Here is a 20,396-nt window from a genome sequence, read left to right as displayed (position 1 = left end):
GGAAACTCACACCACGATATGTGACTTTTCCAGTCGAGATGAATCACTACCTTTTCCAGGATAGAAAGGTTCCAGTGTAATCAACTTGCCTCTGAGTGGCTGGTTGGTTTCCCTGAGGGATTTTGCTGTATCAGAGACTCAGTAATGATCTCTTTTGCTAGCAAGTTGGGGAATCAGCAGCTAGATGGAGTTGGAGAACAATACCTAAATCAGCCTTGGTTAGTGAGGACAAATGCCACTGAGCCCATCCCTCAGCAATGATCAGTTTCTTCATGCATCCATCAGGCCAGCATTGTGGTGGGCAATGAAATGCTGATGACATCAACTGGCTGAGTCATGCTGTCTACACGGCTGTTTAATGCCTCATTCTTGGTGAATGTTTCCTAGTGGGCAGTGCCATGAGATGCAAAGATATTCAAACTTCCAATCTACAGCCACAGGCAGAGGCACATGCCTCTTTCCCAGATCTTTTTTTCTATGATCTTTCTATCTCTCTTCTTCCAAGCCCCCATCCAATCAGCCAAACAAGAGGTTACTTCCTGTAAGTTCCTATTTATTCTTACCTCAAGCCATAAAAATGGCTATGACCATCTGATCCTCTAAACATTGAGAGTGTTACTCCTCATTTCTGTCTCTCAGGGACACCATCAGAAGGTTTACAGAAATATTATGGAATATCTATTTACACCAAAAGTGGAACTGTAGAGTAGCAGCAATGCTTTCTCAGCTTGGACCCCCATAGAGAGCCAACCCATTCATGACCCAGGCGTAACTTTTTATTCCTTTGTCAGTCAGTCAAAAGGGATGCCTATGTGGCTATAGGGAAAGGCAACAGTATAACAGTGAGCTTAGGGAAAGGTGACAGTATAACAGGGGTGAGCTTAGGGAAAGGTGATAGCATAACAATGGTAGGTTATCTGGAGGTCCGTGCCCTCTGAAACTTGTGTCTTTTGGCTCTGCCGATTCCCAATTCCAGATATATCACTTCAATCTTACGGTGGATTGCTATTGGTTTAGCTCAACCTTATGATTTGATGGAGGTTGGAAATACCTAAGTTAGGATAGGCAGTTCTGGCTGCACGGTCAATTGAGGTCCCATATTTTCCATCTACCAAGTTCCGGTGGCAAATCACGTAGCAGAGCTCTTTTTTGCTCGAACTCTCAAACGAAGTTGGTAATCTTTTGTGTCACTTGGTGAATGAGTTGGAACAGTATTTCCAAGTATGAAATATGCTGTCCCTAGAACCCAAAGAAGCCTTTAAAAAGCTGTGCTTCTTTCTTAGGGGTGGACAATATGAGATGCATTAGACTGTCTTTTTCTTTCAAAAAGCTGTTTTGGCATGTCCCAAATGGCTATATTCTTAAAAACAGATATGTCATGTCCTTGAATCTTCATTAGATGCATCTCCTGTTCTTTGGAGCACATGTATGTGTCTTACCAAAACCTCCAGTGTACTTGCCATTTCTTCCTCATCCAGTCCAATTAACATGATGTCATTGAGACAGTGGACCAAGATAATGTTCTACAGGAAAAAGAGCCTTTGTTAACATAGCACAGGGCAAAACCATTATATACTGCCCATTCCATATGAACACACACTGCTTCTGATTCCTCTTTCTGAAAAGGATGGAAATGAAAACACATTTTTCAGATCAATGACCACATATCATGGATATGAGGCTGTGTTAATGTGTTCTAGTGAAGGCAACTCAGCACAGCAGTTGTAATTAGGGATACTACCCCGTTAGTATCTGCAAAAGTCTACCTGTTTTTTTATTATTGTTTGTTTGTTTGTTTTGTAGAATCTAGACTGGTGATTTGAATGGAGGATATGGTACCACTAATTAATCCATTCGATTGCTCCCAGATATGACTGTCATCTGTACCAGTTGGTAGAGGTTTATGCCAGTCCAAAGGCCAAAGAACAAATACAGCAGTTCTCCCAACTACCAAGTATGCTTATTTCAATTTTACATTTAAGGACCAGAGAAATGATCATCTAATGAGTCCATAGACCTAGTGAACTCACTGTGAAATAGAACTGGGCCAGGCCTTCATTTATCAATTGGTCCCTATATCCTGCTTTGAGGGCTCAATGGTGTTTTAGGTCCCTGGATACCAACATCAGCTTAGACCCAGTGTACAACACTACTCAAAATGACTGGATGTTTCCACTTTCCCAGGGCACAACTATCCAAGTAGTCACAGGTACCTTGAGGAAGGACTGAGGGAATCATTATCACATATGTTTAACATGGAGTTACAAGTGTCTTTTTCCTAGAAAACTGACCTCTCCACCAAGTAGTACAATCTGAGACTGAGAACTGAGGTTCCAGAAATTAGACAAGGGATTTTGACTTTTTATTGAGGTAAGTGCCCTCAACCTCCTTTTATCCACCTCTGAGTTATTTGATTGCATTCATAAGGCATATTCTTGTTGTCTGCCCATAGGCACACTAAGTTCCATTAACCACCTCCATGGACTGTTACTCAGACTGATCATTTATTATCGTAATGGTGATCACCTTGCAACCAATAGTTAAATGCTACTACCTGACCTCTGTTATTTTGGCATCCTTTTTATTGCTATCAGGATTCCCAGTTCTATAACAGCATCTTCTACTGTCAGCTCTGGTCTACAGAGAATGGCCACCACTGAGTTTCTCATTTATGCTAGTTCCCCTCTCAGCAGTACACTTTTTTTTTTTTCTTGAGACAGAGTCTCACTCTGTTACCCATGCTGGAGTGCAGTGGTGCAATTATGGCTCACCGAAGTCTCACTGAAGTCTTGAACTCTTAGGATCAAGTGATCCTCCTGCCTCAGTCTCCCAACTAGCTAGGACTATAGGCATGCACCACTACACCCAGCTAATTTTTGTTTTTTGTTTTTGTTTTTGTTTTTGTTTTGTTTTGTTTGTAGAGATGGGGTCTCCCTATGTTTCCCAGGCTGGTCTCAAACTCCTGGCCTCAAGTGATCCTCCTACCTCAGCCCCCTAAAGCACTAGATTACAGGTGTGAATTCACTGTGCTTAGCCTCATCTGTACATTCTTTATCACTCTGATAATACCATGTGGGCCCTTAAGTGAAACATGGTTAGCAGATGGGTTTACTGCTTTACATAGTTGAGCCACTCTAGCATAACCATTCCCCTGAACACTTTGATCCTTTCTTTTACTGTGTGCTATGGAAGTTCTGACAGTTTTAGTTAGTATGTACTTAGTATGAGCCATATCTTTTTCCAAGCTTCTAAGAGTCACTCCAACAGCCTGTTAGCACTTCCATTGGATCCTTGACAAGGTATTAAAATGCTCTGTCAATAGAGAGAGTTATCATATGAATTTGTTCTCCTTTATCAAAAGTTATGTTGTAACCCCACCCCACCTTGATCCAGGACCTCAGGATCAATTCTTACATATTCTCTCCCAGTTTCTGCTGATACATGTTGGCTAGGTCCTGAAGCTTTAAGATGTAGTTCCTTTCCTCCCCTAGGAGACAACCAAACACTTAGCCAATTATGTGGTGACTAGTTATTGGTCTGATAGCCAGGAGGAAAAATGGAGATAGGTAGTGGGTAAAGGGAAAGAGAAATGTAGCATATGTTATCGAATAATATTGCAAGAAAAGGCGAAGAGATAGCTTTTAACAAGAAGGAATAAGGTACTCCTGTGAGTTCAGAGGAAACTAAGGATTCAAGATTTTTAAGTGCACAAACCCAGTTGACCCCATCCCAAGTCTCAGAGCTTCACAGCCTTCCAATTAAGGTCCTGACCTTGATGAAGCAGATTTGTCAGGGCTGACATATCGTTCTTCTCTGGAGCTCTGCTATACTTTAAAACCATTTCTGGGTTTGGTCCTCAGGGTTTCTATGCTCAGGCCTTCTGGCTTTCACTCCTTGCTGTACATGGCAGATTAATCAATCTCAGTTCTTCATTGCCATTCTCTAATGACGTGACAGCACTCAGCCAAAGCCATATGAATCCACAGTCTTAATTACTTCTTTCCTAGAATTTTTCAAATGTCTGAGGCAGTACACCCATCGGTATATTCCCTTTCAGTATTCCATCTCAGTTTGCTACTGATGAAAGATTTAACATTTGCTACAGCATTCCATGAGCTATCAAAATTCACCTACCACCAGTAATGAGGTCCTCACCACCAGCCAGCCAAAGAGTAATATAGCTCCAAAATCTCATTTTAGAGCCACTGCCTAGCACCACTCTGGTACCAACTGTTTTAGGTCAGACTTCTCAGGAAACAGACTGTGGGGTATATATTTGAATGCATATTTATGGAGAGGGCTCTTGGAAAGAAAACCACTTGTCAGAGAGTGAAGGGAGCATGATAAGGTGGAGGAAGAAGTTAAAACAGCAGTGGAGTTCCAACAGAGGACTCAGCCAATCCTATGGGAGAAGCTCTTGAGCTGCAGTGGCCTCAGAGTTGTCCCTCTTGGATGAAAAAGGACTGGGCCTTATACTCCTACACCAATCAGTCATGTAATACAGGCTGCTCACATGGGTTGAGGGTGTAACTTTGTGCCTGGTACCTCCTTCTGGTGGAGGGCAATTCTCCCAGAAATTCTCAGCTATAAGTGGGCAACAATCAACAATCCTGGCATCTGTGGAAATGTATGCCTTGATCTCAAAGGATGGATATATGTGGGGTACCATGAGATCAATTACTGTATGTGTTTTTGCTCGGCTGCCAGTAGTTCAGCAGAGCCCAAGTGTAGAGTGTGAGAAGGAGAGAGGTACAAGATAAGACCAGATGGGTAAGGCCAGATCAGGAAGGGGTTTTGCTTACAATGGCAACCGCCAAAGGGTAGTAATGCCCAATAAGAACTTCAACACACAAATATGGAGTTTAAGAGAAGCACTTGATACAGAATTACCTTAGGCCTAAGACGTAAAGTTGAGAGTCATTAGGGAATGCCAAGTCACCTGAGTTTGAATTCCAGCTCCACCCATACCAGAGATGGGACCATGCCAAACTACTCTGAGTTCTCTGAACCTCAGTTTCTTCATCTGTAAAACCCTGTAAAGTGCTGTTATGAGGAATAAATGAGATGATTCATACAATACACTTAAATACAGCATGGCACATTGGAAGCATCCAATAAATTTTATGAATTATTATTACTGGTATTTAAATGGGGATTGAAAGGCAAATGAAAGAATCATGGATAACTTGTAAGATAAAAAGGAAAAAGATGGCAGAGTATCATTAGTAATATGTCAGGGAATGAGAGTGGACTATAGGGCTGGAAAAATGAATGAAAAATGAACAATAACAACAAAAAGTAGAGACAAGACTTCTTCCTGGTCTCCTGACCCATTTTTATCCTTTTCCTGAATGTGTCCACCTCAATGTCTAAGAGGCACCTGAACCTCACTCATCATAAATCTGAATTCATTGCCTTTCCCCCAGAAATGTATTAGCATTCCCATGCTTGGTGAATGAACACACCACTACCCTCCTGGCACTCAGGCCAGCTCCAAACTTACCTTTAGTGCTTTCCCTAGAACCTAAGAATTATCTTATAAGTTACTTTTTTCTCTCTCAATTAAACACCAGTGCATGGTATCCCACCTCCACAATATCTTACTTTCTGTCACCTTTAACATGGGACATTAACTAGTTTCTTTGCCTCTACCTTTCCACCATTATCCTGACCAGTACTGTCAATATTATATCTTTTTTAAAAATGTGCATGTTATATATATGTATGCATAATCATGTCATGCCCATGCTCAAAGCCCTTCAGTGGCTTTCCATTGAGTCAAATTTCCTTGTGACTTGCAAGGTCCTTGATGATTTGCCACACATGTCTATGAAGCTTCATTCTTGCCATCACTTCATCACCAAATGTTCCAGACACATGGAACTACTGCAGGTCCCCAAACAAGTGGCAATTCCTCAATCTTGATCTCATCTCCGTAGCCTTGAAGAAGCTACATTCCCTATACATGCAACACTCTTTTTACCCTCTTATCTATTTGGCAAAATCTCACTCATCTTTTCAATCTCTGCTTCAACTTAACTTCCAAACAGACAGATAGACTTTCATTTCCCCTCTTATTACACACATAGTACTTTTGTCATTTAATTCTTTCCTTTTCCAACAGCAGTTTTTAAAAAACTGTTTGTTTTTCCTTATAACAAATGGAATGCGAGTTCATTGTAGAACATTTAGAACTTTCTGTCTAAACAATAGCCATTAGCCATTTGTGGCTACTGAGCCCTTAAAGTGCAGCTACTCTGAATTGAAAATACATATCTGAATTTTTTAAAAATTTTACTCTAAGTTCTTGGATACATGTGCAGAACATGCAGGTTTGTTACATAGGTATACATGTGCCATTGTGGTTTGCTGCACCTATCAACCTGCCAACTAGGTTTTCAGCCCCACATGCATTAGGTATTTGTCCTAATGCTCTCCCTCCCCTTGCCCTCCATCCCCCGACAGGCCCCAGTGCATGATGTTTCCCTTCCTGTGTCCATGTGTTCTCATTGTTCAACTCCCACTTAAGAGTGAGAACATGTGGTGTTTGGTTTTCTCTTCCTGGGTTAGTTTGCTGAGAATGATGGCTTCCAGCTTCATCCATGTTTATGGCTGCACAGTATTCCATGGTGTAGATGTGCCACATTTTCTTTATCCAGTCTATCACTGATGGGCATGTGGGTTGGTTCCAAGTCTTTGCTATTGTAAATAGTGCTACAATGAACATACATGTGCATGTATCTTTATAGTAGAATGATTTATAATCCTTTGGGTATATATCCAGTAATGGGATTGCCGGGTCAAATGGTATTTCTGGTTCTAGATCCTTGAGGAATCACCACACTGACTTCCACAATGGTTGAACTACACTCTCACCAACAGTGTAAAAGCATTCCTATTTCTCCACAGCCTCGCCAGCATCTGTTGTTTCCTGACATTTTATTTTATTTTATTTTATTTTTTATTTTTTATTTATTTATTTTTTTTAGTTGTCTTGCTTGTTTCTTTTTTTTATTATTATACTTTAAGTTTTAGGGTACATGTGCACAACGTGCAGGTTTGTTACATATGTATACATGTGCCATGTGGGTGTGCTGCACCCATTAACTCGTCATTTAACATTAGGTATATCTCCTAATGCTATCCCTCCCCCCTCCTCCCACCCCACAACAGTCCCCGGAAACTGGAAACCATCATTCTCAGCAAACCATCGCAAGGCCAAAAAACCAAACACCGCACGCTCTCACCCATAGGCGGGAACTGAACAACGAGAACACATGGACACAGGAAGGGGAACACCACACACCTGAGCATCTTTTCATGTACTTATTGGCCATTTGTATATCTTCTTTGGAGGAATGCCTACTCAAGTCCTTTGCCCATTTTTAAATCAGGTTATCTGCTTTCTTGTTGTTGAGTTTTAGGAGTTCTCCATATATTCTGGATAGTAATCCCTTATCTGATATATGATTTGCAAAGATTTTCTCCCATTCTATGGGTTGTCTTTTAACTCTGCTGATGGTGTCTTTTGATAAACAAATTTTTTTAATTTTCATGAAGTCCAATTTGTCTTTTTCTTTCATTGTCTATGCCTTTGGTGTCATATCCAAACAATAATTGCCAAATCCAACGCCACAAAGTTTTGGCCTATGTTTCTGAGAGTTTTATAATTTTAGGTCTTATATTTAGGAAATGGATCCATTTTGAGTTAATTTTTATATGGTGTTAGATAAGGGTTCAACTTCATCTTTTTTTTTTTTTTTTTTTTAAATGGGGGAAGGGCAGTACTTTTTTTTTTTTCTTTTATTATTATTATTATTATCATTATTATACTTTAGGTTTTATGGTACATGTGCGCAATGTGCAGGTAAGTTACATATGTATACATGTGCCATGCTGGTGCGCTGCACCCACCAACTTGTCATCTAGCATTAGGTATATCTCCCAATGCTATCCCTCCCCCCTCCCCCCACCCCACAACAGTCCCCGAAGTGTGATGTTCCCCTTCCTGTGTCCATGCGTTCCCACTGTTCAACTCCCACCCACGAGTGAGAACATGCGGTGCTCGGTCCCTTGTTCCCGCGATAGTCTACTAAGAATGATGATCCCCAGTTTCAACCATGTCCCTACAAAGGACGTGAACTCATCATTTTTTATGGCTGCATAGTATTCCATGGTGTATATGTGCCACATTTTCTTAATCCAGTCTATCATTGTTGGACATTTGGCTTGGTTCCAAGTCTTTGCTATTGTGAATAATGCAGCAATAAACATACGTGTGCATGTGTCTTTATAGCAGCATGATTTATAGTCCTTTGGGTATATACCCAGTAATGAGATGGCTGGGTCGAATGGAATTTCTAGTTCTAGATCCCTGAGGAATCGCCATACTGACTTCCACAAGGGTTGAACTAGTTTACAGTCCTACCAACAGTGTAAAAGTGTTCCTATTTCTCCACATCCTCTCCAGCACCTGTTGTTTCCTGACTTTTTAATGATTGCCATTCTAACTGGTGTGAGATGGTATCTCATTGTGGTTTTGATTTGCATTTCTCTGATGGCCAGTGATGGTGAGCATTTTTTCATGTGTTTTTTGGCTGCATAAATGTCTTCTTTTGAGAAGTGTCTGTTCATGTCCTTCGCCCACTTTTTGATGGGGTTGTTTGTTTTTTTCTTGTAAATTTGTTGGAGTTCATTGTAGATTCTGGATATTAGCCCTTTGTCAGATGAGTAAGTTGCGAAAATGTTCTCCCATTTTGTAGGTTGCCTGTTCACTCTGATGGTAGTTTCCTTTGCTGTGCAGAAGCTCTTTAGTTTAATTAGATCCCATTTGTCAATTTTGGCTTTTGTTGCATTTCCTGACATTTTAATAATCACCACTCTGACTGGTGCAAGATGGTATCTCACTTGTGAGATCATAAGTGATCTCATATGATATCAAATGATCATAACCATTGATTATGGTTCATAAGTGGTATGGTATCTGATTTCAAAGACTAATGAACAAAAGAAATGTAAACACCTCATTACTAGAGTTTATACTGACTACATGTTTAATATTTTTTGACATATTGGGTTAAATAAAATATAAAAATTAATATATTTTTACTTTTAAAATGTAGCTACTAGAAAATGTTAACTTATTTTATATAGCTTACATTATATTTCTATTGGACAGTGCTGATCTAGAAGATTAAAATTTTCAAGATGAATATAATTTACAATTCTATCACTTAGGAATAATTACTATTGATATTGTGGTATATGTATTTCCAGTAGTTTTTTGGTTGTTGTTATATTGTACATACTATTTTATACTTTTTTACTTCATGCATGATTTAATGTCTATGTCATTACAAAATCTTGTGTAATAGTGTGTCACTGCATGCTTAGTATTTAACCAGTAACTATAGTTCCTAAAAATGTTTCTATGCAGTCACTTATTATACTGTATATGCTTCATTTTCTATCTTTCTGACTAGACTATGAGACCCAGTGGGCAGGAATTGTCTTGTTTACTTGCATATCTGAAGTGTATTCCAATAAATATACAACAAATGAAAGAATGAACAAATCAATGACTACACTGCAAGAATATTATGTAATTACAATTTTATCATATATGTTAAATATTATAACTGTTATGAAAAGAGGCTTCCAATCCTGTGTGTTGTGATTAAGATAACTTTTTTATTTAAAGAATAATGTTTCCCTTAAGCATATTGCTGTATTGTGTAAGTATAGTTATCACAGCTATACCAGTAATTGTCTGACAAACAGTAGAAGCTTACAGGAAAAGTAAATTGATAGGTGCCGAACTGGAAAACAATGTATATCATCTCTATTGGAACTGAGCAATGGCATGAAATTAGGAGAAAAGTAATTTCATTGAGAATTGAGTTCCTGGGGAGATGACCCCCCGACCCCTCCCCTACCAAAAAAAAAAAAAAAAAAAAGCCCACAGCATATCCCAGGGAGAACAAAGAGGTCTGGGTGATGAAAAGAAGAGACTTTCAATAGGAAATCAAGAGCCTGTGCCTGGGACATTTCAAGGGCAATTGACTGGTGACTCAGCGCTGTGACCCCAGTGACTGCTAAGATCCCAAAACAGAGTGGGTGCGACATGAGTATGCATTGCTTGAATGAATAAATAAGTATATCATTAAGTGGATTTTAAGTCCCATGTGACAGGGAACAAGTCTTCCTTGCTCAGCACAGGATCCCAGTACTTTGCACAGTTGCACAACATATTATAGATGCTTAATATAATTGGTAAAAAAGTGAATGAATGAAGGAAACAAGTAAAGAGAGGAAGAGGGAAGAGGGAGGAAGGACATGAAAGAGAGGAAGAAAGAGAGATGGTTTTGGATTAAGCCATGATACCCTGGATTAAAGTTTGAGATACAAACCTGTAATTTAACTAGCTGTATTCTGTTTTTACCATGGCATTATCTCAGTGTGGTGGAGTAACTTGCACTCTAAAAAAGAATTGAATGAGTGTACATGCAGGGTGAGCTTATCTGAGAAGGGCTGGTATAGTGGTGTAGAGGAATAATTACACAAGGCCAAACTTGCGCAGTCTGATAATAAGTCAATTTGTTCATCATACAAGGTGATTACTATGTTAGTAAATATTCTTTTTAAAAAAAGACTTCTTTTGAGTTGTTTTAGATTCACACATAAAATTGACAGGAAGATAAAGAGACATCCTGTATAACCTCTGCCCCCATACACGCATAGCCTCCCACATTATTAACATGAATTTTTTTTATTTGTCACTTTATTTGACATCAGTTAGCCTCACAGTTTCCTAACTATGTGGTGAGGTTCTCTGGGGGCACACTCATAAACTCATATCAGCACTGAGAGACATTTTATCCTTTCAATGATATCATTGCTTTGCAAAGCTAGGTGATGAAAAGCAAGACCATGTAAAAATCAATGTGGAATAGGACACGAGGGTGTTAATGTCCAATCTGAATGCCAGGATTGCAAAGCTGTGCGGTAGAATCACACATCTCATTGGTAAGCAATTGTGTTTACTTAAGAAATACATTTTTAACAACTTTTTTATTTCAATTTATGTGTATTAATTTTTAAGCAGCCACTAAGTTGCTAGGACATAAAGACTTTTTAAGTTGTTTTGGTCCAACTAGTTAATAAATAAATTTTTATTGGCAAGGGGCATCATGAAAAACATTCTAATATTGGCAAGGGGTATCATGAAAAACATATTAAGACACAAGAGAGTTTGGGAACTCTGGGTTAAGCTCTTTCTCTGGTACCAGATTCGAAGGAGAGCTCCTCAACAAAAATGATATGGATGCAATTTGAAAAGATTTTAAGAGAGACATGCATTGAATCTACAAATTACCTTGGGCAGTATGGCCATTTTCATGATATTGATTCTTCCTACCCATGAGCATGGAATGTTCTTCCATCCTTACACCTTATACAAAAATTAATTCAAGATGGATTAAAGACTTAAATGTTAGACCTAAAACCATAAAAACCCTAGAAGAAAACCTAGGCAATACCATTCAGGACATAGGCATAGGCAAGGACTTCATGTCTAAAACACCAAAAGCAATGGCAACAAAAGCCAAAATTGACAAATGGGATCTAATTAAACTAAAGAGCTTCTGCACAGCAAAAGGAACTACCATCATAACGAAAAGGCAACCTACACAATGGGAGAAAATTTTTGCAATCTACTCATCTGACAAAGGGCTAATATCCAGAATCTACAATGAACTCCAACAAATTTACAAGAAAAAAACAACCCCATCAAAAAGTGAGTGGAGGATATGAACAGACACTTCTCAAAAGAAGACATTTATGCAGCCAAAAGACACAAGAAAAAATGCTCATCATCACTGGCCATCAGAGAAATGCAAATCAAAACCACAATGAGATACCATCTCACACCAGTTAGAATGGCGATCATTAAAAAGTCAGGAAACAACAGGTGCTGGAGAGGGTGTGGAGAAATAGGAACACTTTTACACTGTTGGTGGGACTGTAAACTAGTTCAACCATTATGAAAGTCAGTGTGGCAATTCCTCAGGGATCTAGAACTAGAAATACCATTTGACCCAGCCATCCCATTACTGGGTATATACCCAAAGGATTATTAATCATGCTGCTATAAAGACACATGCACACGTATGTTTATTGCGGCACTATTCACAATAGCAGAGACTCAGAACCAAGCCAAATGTCCAACAATGATAGACTGGATTAAGAAAATGTGGCACATATACACCATGGAATACTATGCAGCCATAAAAAATGATGAGTTCATGTCCTTTGTAGGGACATGGATGAAGCTGGAAACCATCATTCTCAGCAAACTATCACAAGGACAGAAAACCAAACACCACATGTTCTCACTCATAGGTGGGAATTGAACAATGAGAACACATGGACACAGGAAGGGGAACATCACACACTGGGGCCTGTTGTGGGGTGGGGAGAGCGGGGAGGGATAGCATTTGGAGATATACCTAATGTTAAATGATGAGTTACTGGGTGCAGCACACCAACATGGCACATGTATACATATGTAACTAACCTGCACGTTGTGCACATGTACCCTAAAACTTAAAGTATAATAAAAAAAAAATGAGAGAGAGAGAGAGAGAGAGACATGCTTTGATTATTAAGCTATCTGGTAAAAAAATGCAAAAGAAAAAGAGGAACTTTTTGGTTGGGCACAGTGGTTAACACCTGTAATCCCAGCACTTTGGAAGGCCAAGGCAGGTGGATCACTTGAAGCCAGGAGTTCAAGACCAGCCTGGCCAACATGGTGAAACCCCATCTCTACTAAAAATACATAAAATTAGCTGGGTATGGTGGTGCATGCCTGTAATCCCAGCTACTCAGGAAGCTGAGGCATGAGAAACGCTTGAACCAAGGAGGCAGAGGTTGCAGTGAGCCGAGATCGTACCACCGTACTGCACTGCAGCCCGGGCAACAAGAGCAAGACTCTCTCTTTTAAAAAAAAAAAAAAAAAAAAAGGAATTTTTATGCTACTCCATTACATGCATTCCCATCTTGGCATCCATCTTCTTCTTTCTTATAATTTTCCACTTCATGTTTTACCTATTTTGGTGCTTGTATTATTATTCTTGTGGGTAGAGTTTTGCTTTATTCACATGAGTATTCACTTGGCATTCAGTACTTAGGCCATGCTCATGGAATGGGAAAAGACCAAGGAATAACTTAATGATGGTCTCTGGCCTATGAGACAGACATTTATACCAGAAATCATGGCCAACTGTCCTTCATCTATTGTGAGGACAAACCAAGAAAACATGGGATTAGTTGAAGAATTTGGTTGGGATAAAGCTATGTCCTCACTGCAAGAACAGTGTACTTGAGAAGATTTTGTTTTGGACAGTTTCAGCAGTCACCATCTCCTTCTGGTGGTGAAAAGACCAGGTGCCCATTCTAAGCTCTCTGAAAAATCCTACACCTTTACAAGGCATGCCAAACAATTCCAACATTGTTATCCAGCCAACTAAAGGATTGGTCCAGGACTGACAACACGAATATACCTATTTATCTTTTAAATATGTCCATGAAATGGTTGTGTGTGTGTGTGTGTGTGTGTGTGTGTGTGTGTGTGTGTCTCTGGGTGGGAGCTTTTATGACGTCACTATTTGTCTTTTATGGGTGGAAAATGGAAGGCTGCACTGTGAACACCTCAACTGAAGTTTCACAGCAGGATAAGCCAGGGCATGTGATTCAGATCCTTACACTCTTCATGCCACAGGGCTCTGTAGCCACCAAACTGATTACCTACTGGGAAAAGAAAAGCCCACTGATGTATAATGATAATCCTGCAACAGACGAAAGAAACTTCAGGGTCATCTTTCTGAGATCGTTGCTCATGGGTCAGGCCCCAGGTGTTGAGAAGAGCAGGCATTACAAGGTTTATTGAGAAGAATATGACAGGGATGCATTACCTGGTGACAGCATGATGAGGTGGAAGACAGGACTGCACCTGGCTCTGAGGTCAACCTCAGGGTGAAGGAGGCAATATGTTTGACTCTGTGGTTGGGGTGGAGAACTTTGGGTCACTTCTCTCTGGCGTGAAGAGACGACAGCTAATCAGCTTCCAGTCTAAGGCAGCAGCCTTCCTTTCCCAGATCTGATCAGTTCCTCAAGTTTCCTTTATTCTTGTAGCCTCTTTTTACATAATTGTTATTTCAGAAGAAAAGGTGGAGAAGCTGCACTGGAAATTCCAGCTTTGCTAGCCACATGCAAAATGAAGCTACATGTAGAACACAAATGAGAACTAGTGGACATCCCCCTAGTGCTGTGGGAGGAAGGAATACACTCACCAAAAAGAGGAGAATTGGCTGCAGGGAGAAGGGGAGAAGAAGGGAAGGAGGAGAGGTGTGACTGGCAGCAATTATCAAACAGAAAGATTTAACTGTTCGCTGGAAAGGAGGCGAGGTAAACCAGAGCTTGCTAAATATAAATGTTAGCTGCAAGCTTGAACTATAGAGTAGTGAAAATAGTCCCTGATAAAAACTGGTAAATGCTGTAAGTCAGGGTTTTCTTCCCTCCCCCAAGAGCCAAATGCTAAACATTTAGGAGCATACCACTGATAAGAAACCTTTGGAGAGTTTATCGATTTGTGGGCCTATCTAAGATTCTATCAAAGATTCTAATCCAATAGGTCTGAAGTGAGATCCAGGACTACACATTTTCAGCGAACTCCCTGTGTGATACTACTGTGAGTGGTCCAAGGATTCTACTTTGAGAAACACCATTCTACATGGTCAGTCCTCATGGCAACTTTAATCTAGCACCCAGGGGTATCTGCAGGGCAAATGCTAGGCTGATGCAAAAGTGATTGTGGTTTTTGCCGTTACTTTCAATGCCAAAACCACAATCACTTTTGTACCAATTTAATAAGTAGATGTTTGTGAATCCAAATAAGAAACTGAGATAATAACAGTATTATTAGTATAGACACTCCTTTTCCCTGGAGTTTCTTCTGACCTAGGAATCTACAGAAGACAGCAAAAGAGTTATTTAAAAAGTGTTGCACATTGTAGAATTAATTAGATATAGTTTACTGGCTGTTAAGTATAAATGTCAGTTACAAATACTATATCAAATTCAACTACTATATGGTTTATGTGCTTACTACTCATATTCCACTTATTAAGAATACTTGAATCCTTAAAGAGAGGTGGTTGGGGCAGTATCTTCTGAAGGTTCTTGTACAAAATCTCTTTTAATCTTATGATATTTCTTTATATCAAATCTTATCTCTGACCTTGTTATTGAAGTCTGGAGCCAAGTGCTATAGGGAGTATAGACTAAGGAGCCAGACTGACATGATATTGAATTCTGCCTTCACAGCTTAATAATCATGTAATTTTAGGAAAGCTACGTAATGTCTTACAGCCTTAGTTTCTTCTTAAGATGGTAACATTTTTGAAGAAATGATCTAAGGATAATAATTATTAATAAATATTAAGTTATTGGCCCAGGCTATAAGCACTCAATAAATGCTGGTTATTATTCTGCCACCTAGTAGCAGAGCTGATAGACTTATTGCAGGCCACTTACATTCTAGACACAATTTCTCAAAATCGAGTCCCTTATGTACACAATATCTGCCTCAATCATGCAAAGTGAAGTAATCCTTTCTGTTGCACTTGCTGTATCTATTTCTGTTCCTCATGCCTATTGCACAAATCCAAGCAATATGGAAATTTCAAGAGGTGTGACTCACACACCCAACCCCAACCCACCCCAACCAATGGATGCCTATTTCACACTGTGGTGAGAGGGTTCTAAGCAGAAAAAATATCTTAGGAGCCAACTGCTTCCTGGAAGATTTACACTTATTACTGTAAAGCCTTTCTTTCTCTGATTGCCCCTATCTGTAGATCCCTGTTCTGCCAAGCACCTGTCTGCTTTAGGTTCTGAATTCACCTTAACTGAAGATTATCTATCTCAATGTCTTAATAAGTATCAAGGGATTATACTCCTTTTTTCCATAGCCAGATATATTTATACTTATTTTAACAGAACAGTATTGAACATCTATTAGGTATAAAGAGAGCTTTCTAAATATAAATGCTAGCTGCAAGCTTGACAGCTTGTCTCTATCCACGGATAGAGACAGATGTGAAGAGTGCTAGCATAAAGGAATAAACCAAATTTAACGACTGAGAGAATTGGACTGAGTGTGGGCTGAGAATGAAGTCATTGACCTAAAGCCAGCCATCACCTGGATTATTGCAGAAACTACCCAACTGGTCTCCCTGCTTTGCTATTATTCTCTAGAGTCCATTTTCCACTCCTTAGCCAGAGTTATCCTTTTAAAATGTAAGTTAGATTATGTCAGTTCTGTTAAAAGCACTCTGAGACCTTTCCATCTTATTCAAAGAAATACCTAAAGTATTTGTGATGACCTAAAATACTCCTTACTTTGCTGATTTCCTCTCCTACTAGCCTCCGCTTAACTGACTGTGCTCTTGGTCTTTTGGATTTATTACTGAGGTTCCTCAAACAAAGCACTATGATTTGAATGATTTGAATGCATGTGTGTCTCCAAAATTAATATGCTGGAACTTAAACCCCAATATGATAGTATTAAGAGGTGGGGCCTTTAGTAGCTAATTAAGTCACAAGGGCAGAGCCCTCATGAATGGGATTAGTGCCCTTATAGGAGGGCCAGAGAGGACTAGCTAGGCCCCTTTGCCCTTCTCTCCATCCTGATGTGTAAGGACACAGCTTTCATTCCCTCAGGAGGATGCAGCAACAAGGCACCATCTTAGGAGCAGAGACCAGACCCTCACCAGACACCGAACTGGCCAATACCTTGATCTTGGACTTCACAGACTCCAGAACTATGAGAAGTAATTTTCTATTATTTATAAATTATACAGTTTGTGATATTTTCTTATAGCAGCATGAATGAACTGAGACACACAATAACAGTGCCTCTACTTTAGGGTCTTAGCAATTGCTGGCCTCTGCCTGAGATACTCTCCATCAGATATCCACCTGGCTTGCTCCCTCACTTCCTTCAGAGCTCCAGTTACAAATCACTCATTCAAGGACCTTCCATACTCACCAATCACTCTCTATCCCTCACCCTCCTTTGTTATTTTTTTCTCTGTACTTATCTCATGGAACATGCAATCTAATAAATGAAGACATTTAATAAAATGAATAAACAAACAAATAATATATAAGGTGACAATAAGGGGCTTTTTCAAGTTTGTTGAAACTTGAAAGTTTGTTCATTTCTAGTGCATAGGAGCATGTCCAGATCATAATAGGTACTCTATAATTAATAAAGGAATGGTAACTCCTCCATCCCACTCTATTGTCCTTTCACCCATAGCATAGCTGAGACCAACTCTTGTAACTTTTAACAAGACTTCACTGAAGACCTGGGGATAATGAAGAGACCATAAACTTGCTACAGCAGTGGATTCTCTTAGCATCAGACACTCACACCCAACCTCAGTGTCCCTTTTGCCTATGTCCAGGCTAATCTCTATGTTACATGGCCCAACTGACCACAAACCAGGTATTTCCATCTTTCAAGCTCATGGCCAACTCTCTAGACTCAGAAATAGTAGAAAATTAGTTCATCACCCAATTGCAAGGTTTCCTCTCTAAATCCATCTCTAGATCAGCTTTGCCCCAAGATGACTGAAAAAGTGCATATCCATTTCTCTCAGGGAAACACCTTCTTCTAACTCTAGGGATAGAGTCCAACTTCTTATTCCCCAAAAGAAAAAAAATGCCTCAATAATCTGATAATATGTTTCTTGTCTGGATCATTTAGTATTAGATAAAATAATGCTAAGGCACTAATAATATAGTCCAGGGTTTATATACCAACCACAATCCTCTTCTTTCACAGTATTTCCTTAGGGAGTGTGGGAGAAGTGATGGATAGTCAGGCCACATGTCCCTCTAGTCCTCCTGTTCTTCTAAGCAACTACTGAAGGACAGACACATGCAATTCCATGAGATGATGTGATAATGTATAGGCATAGGAAAGTTTAAGGAAAATTTCTGTAATGGAAATTATCTGGAGGAGTAAATTCTATTAAAAGATGTCCTCAGTTTACCTTACTCTACAGAAATCTTATCATTTCAGATTTTCCCTTGTTACACAAAATATTCACATTGACATAAACCAGAAAGGCATGCTAAACGGCTCTTCTCGAAACAGACGATAGTCTACTTCAAAGTTAATTACCATTTTTACCCTAGAAGGCAGAACTGCTGGTAACTTTTTTTTTTTTTTTGAGACGGAGTCTCTCTCTGTCACCCAGGCTGGAGTGCAGTGGTGCTATCTTTTTTTAATGTGAGGTTTTATTTTTTTAACTTTCAAAAATACTAAAATTTAGTCTATACCCTATTATAGGTATAATACGAAATCCTAGCCCTAGACCACTTTTCTCACTTTCCAGAAGTACCTGGAATTGCCACACCCCTGAACTCATTCTTGAATCAATTACCATGGTCAGAGGGAAGTTGCTCTGATAATAAGCTGAGTCCTAGTTGCTCCACATCTAGAGGTCATGGCTGGGCACCCTCTAAACTAAGATTGGGAACAATGAGGTGACCATTGCCCAGAAAGTTAAAGTGATTTTTTTCTCATTGATTCATCATCATTCACTGAGCACTTACCATTTTCCTGGTGCTCTTCTAGGTCCTGAAAATACCATAGTAAACAATGTATATAAAATCCCTTTAATTATAACAAAAATGCCCAGATTTCAAAGCCACTTAATTAATTTATGACTCTATTTTGAGTAACATACCTGTCTTCTGGAAATAGGGGATGTACCCAGGTTGACTCCTTTTCATACCACAGAAGAGAAGAACCACTCATCACAACTGCCAGTTCTCTTCATTCGTAAGTTTTGCATGATATGACTCTTCTGCTGCAAAAAGCTACAATCACCAAGAATAATCATAACTTTTCCCCTGAACTCAGAGGATGTCAGCTGCTGAAACTGTTTGTCTACGTCCCATACCCAAGCATATGCATGCATAAAAAGGAGACTGAGGGCAGAAGCATGGATGATGGGGTCATAGCTTTCCCCAGACACCAGAAAATCTCAGCTCATGGCCTTCTGACAGAGGAGTGTTCATTGCATTTTAATATAGTGCTCTTTGCAGATATTTCATTTTCAGGCTACAGTAGACAAATGAGGCATCAGAAGAAAGAATGCTGATGGGGTTTGGGTGTTGATTAAAAGTAAGAGAAAGGTAGCTAATAAACATTTCCCTTCCAAGGCAATATAAAAACACCCACATTAAAGATAAGTCACTTGCTTGAGAAAACACAAAGTCAAAATGAAGTATGAATAATTGATTTTTAGTAAGGCAAGAACTAACATTCTGCTTTTACCCCCATCCCATGCTCTCTAATTTCCACTATAATTTAATAGTCTCTTTCATGCCCATAAGTCTGCCCTTCAAATACCATCTAATACTTTCATTTTATCTTCCCCACTCTCATTCCCTCCCTTCTTATTTTCTCTTTTCTTTCATCTTTTCTCCCCTTCTCGTTCTCTTTCTCTCATTCTCTTGCTTCCTCTTTTTCCTCTCCATTTAGCTTTAGGCTGTATCCTAGCAACAACCATTTCAATTAAAAGAGGATGGGAAGGGCCACCAATGTTGCCAAGGTTACCAGTATTTCCTGCTGCCACTAAAGGAAGTAACCTGTGAGTTGATCACAATGCAATCACATGCTATGAGAGACACTATCCTTAGCTACTTTTCTGCTCAGCATCAGGAGGTAATGAGCCTTTCACATCAAAAAGTTCTACTGAACTGTCTCATGGTGTCATAGAGTTATCATTAAGTGAGAAACAACTCTGTAGCCCAGATGCTTATGGAAAAATGTAGGGAAATAAGAAATGGCAATCATGACAATAATTGGATGTTGACATCATTTCAACGGGCAGTGATTCTATTCATTTTGATATGCTATCAGATTTCCAATAACAATAGATAAACAGCCATGTGGTTGACCAGCACAACCCATACATACTATCATAATGACTCAATATCAGATACATTTGCCCTTTAAATATACAATAGCCATAAAAATTTGTACTGTTAAAGTAAACTAAATATGGACTGAGAAGGACTTCATACTTCCATATTTGAGTCCTTGTGGATGAACTGTCACCTAACTTAATAGGCAGACAAGATTGAAAACCTAACTTAGAAATATGCCCCTGTAACAATAACTGAGTCTTGGCCAATCCCAGCAGCTGTACTTGAACCACTTAGACACTACCGAGTGTTCAAATTGTGTTCAAATAAGGCAAACGCCAAGCTGTAACCAGTCCAGTTGTTTCTGTACCTCACTTCTGACTTCTGTATGT

The 20,396-nt window shown here is 39.4% G+C and overlaps 1 long non-coding RNA gene across 1 annotated transcript in view; it reads right to left on the bottom strand.

Annotated features, from left to right (window-relative positions):
- The window catches only part of LOC134739157 (uncharacterized), a 48,022-nt gene extending 28,949 nt beyond the window's left edge, over positions 1-19,073 (bottom strand). The window contains exons 1-2 of the long non-coding RNA XR_010125681.1: positions 18,819-19,073; positions 13,971-14,091 (exon numbers count right to left, since the gene is read on the bottom strand). This is a non-coding gene — a long non-coding RNA (uncharacterized LOC134739157). The remainder of the gene's footprint in view (positions 1-13,970; positions 14,092-18,818) is intronic.
- Positions 19,074-20,396: the final 1,323 nt, after the last annotated feature.

Source organism: Pongo pygmaeus, chromosome 2 (genome assembly GCF_028885625.2).
Source record: "Pongo pygmaeus isolate AG05252 chromosome 2, NHGRI_mPonPyg2-v2.0_pri, whole genome shotgun sequence".
In the NCBI taxonomy this organism is placed as follows: domain Eukaryota; kingdom Metazoa; phylum Chordata; class Mammalia; order Primates; family Hominidae; genus Pongo; species Pongo pygmaeus.
The sequence above is the reverse complement of the archived record's forward strand: the minus strand, read 5'-3'. Positions and strand labels throughout refer to the sequence as shown.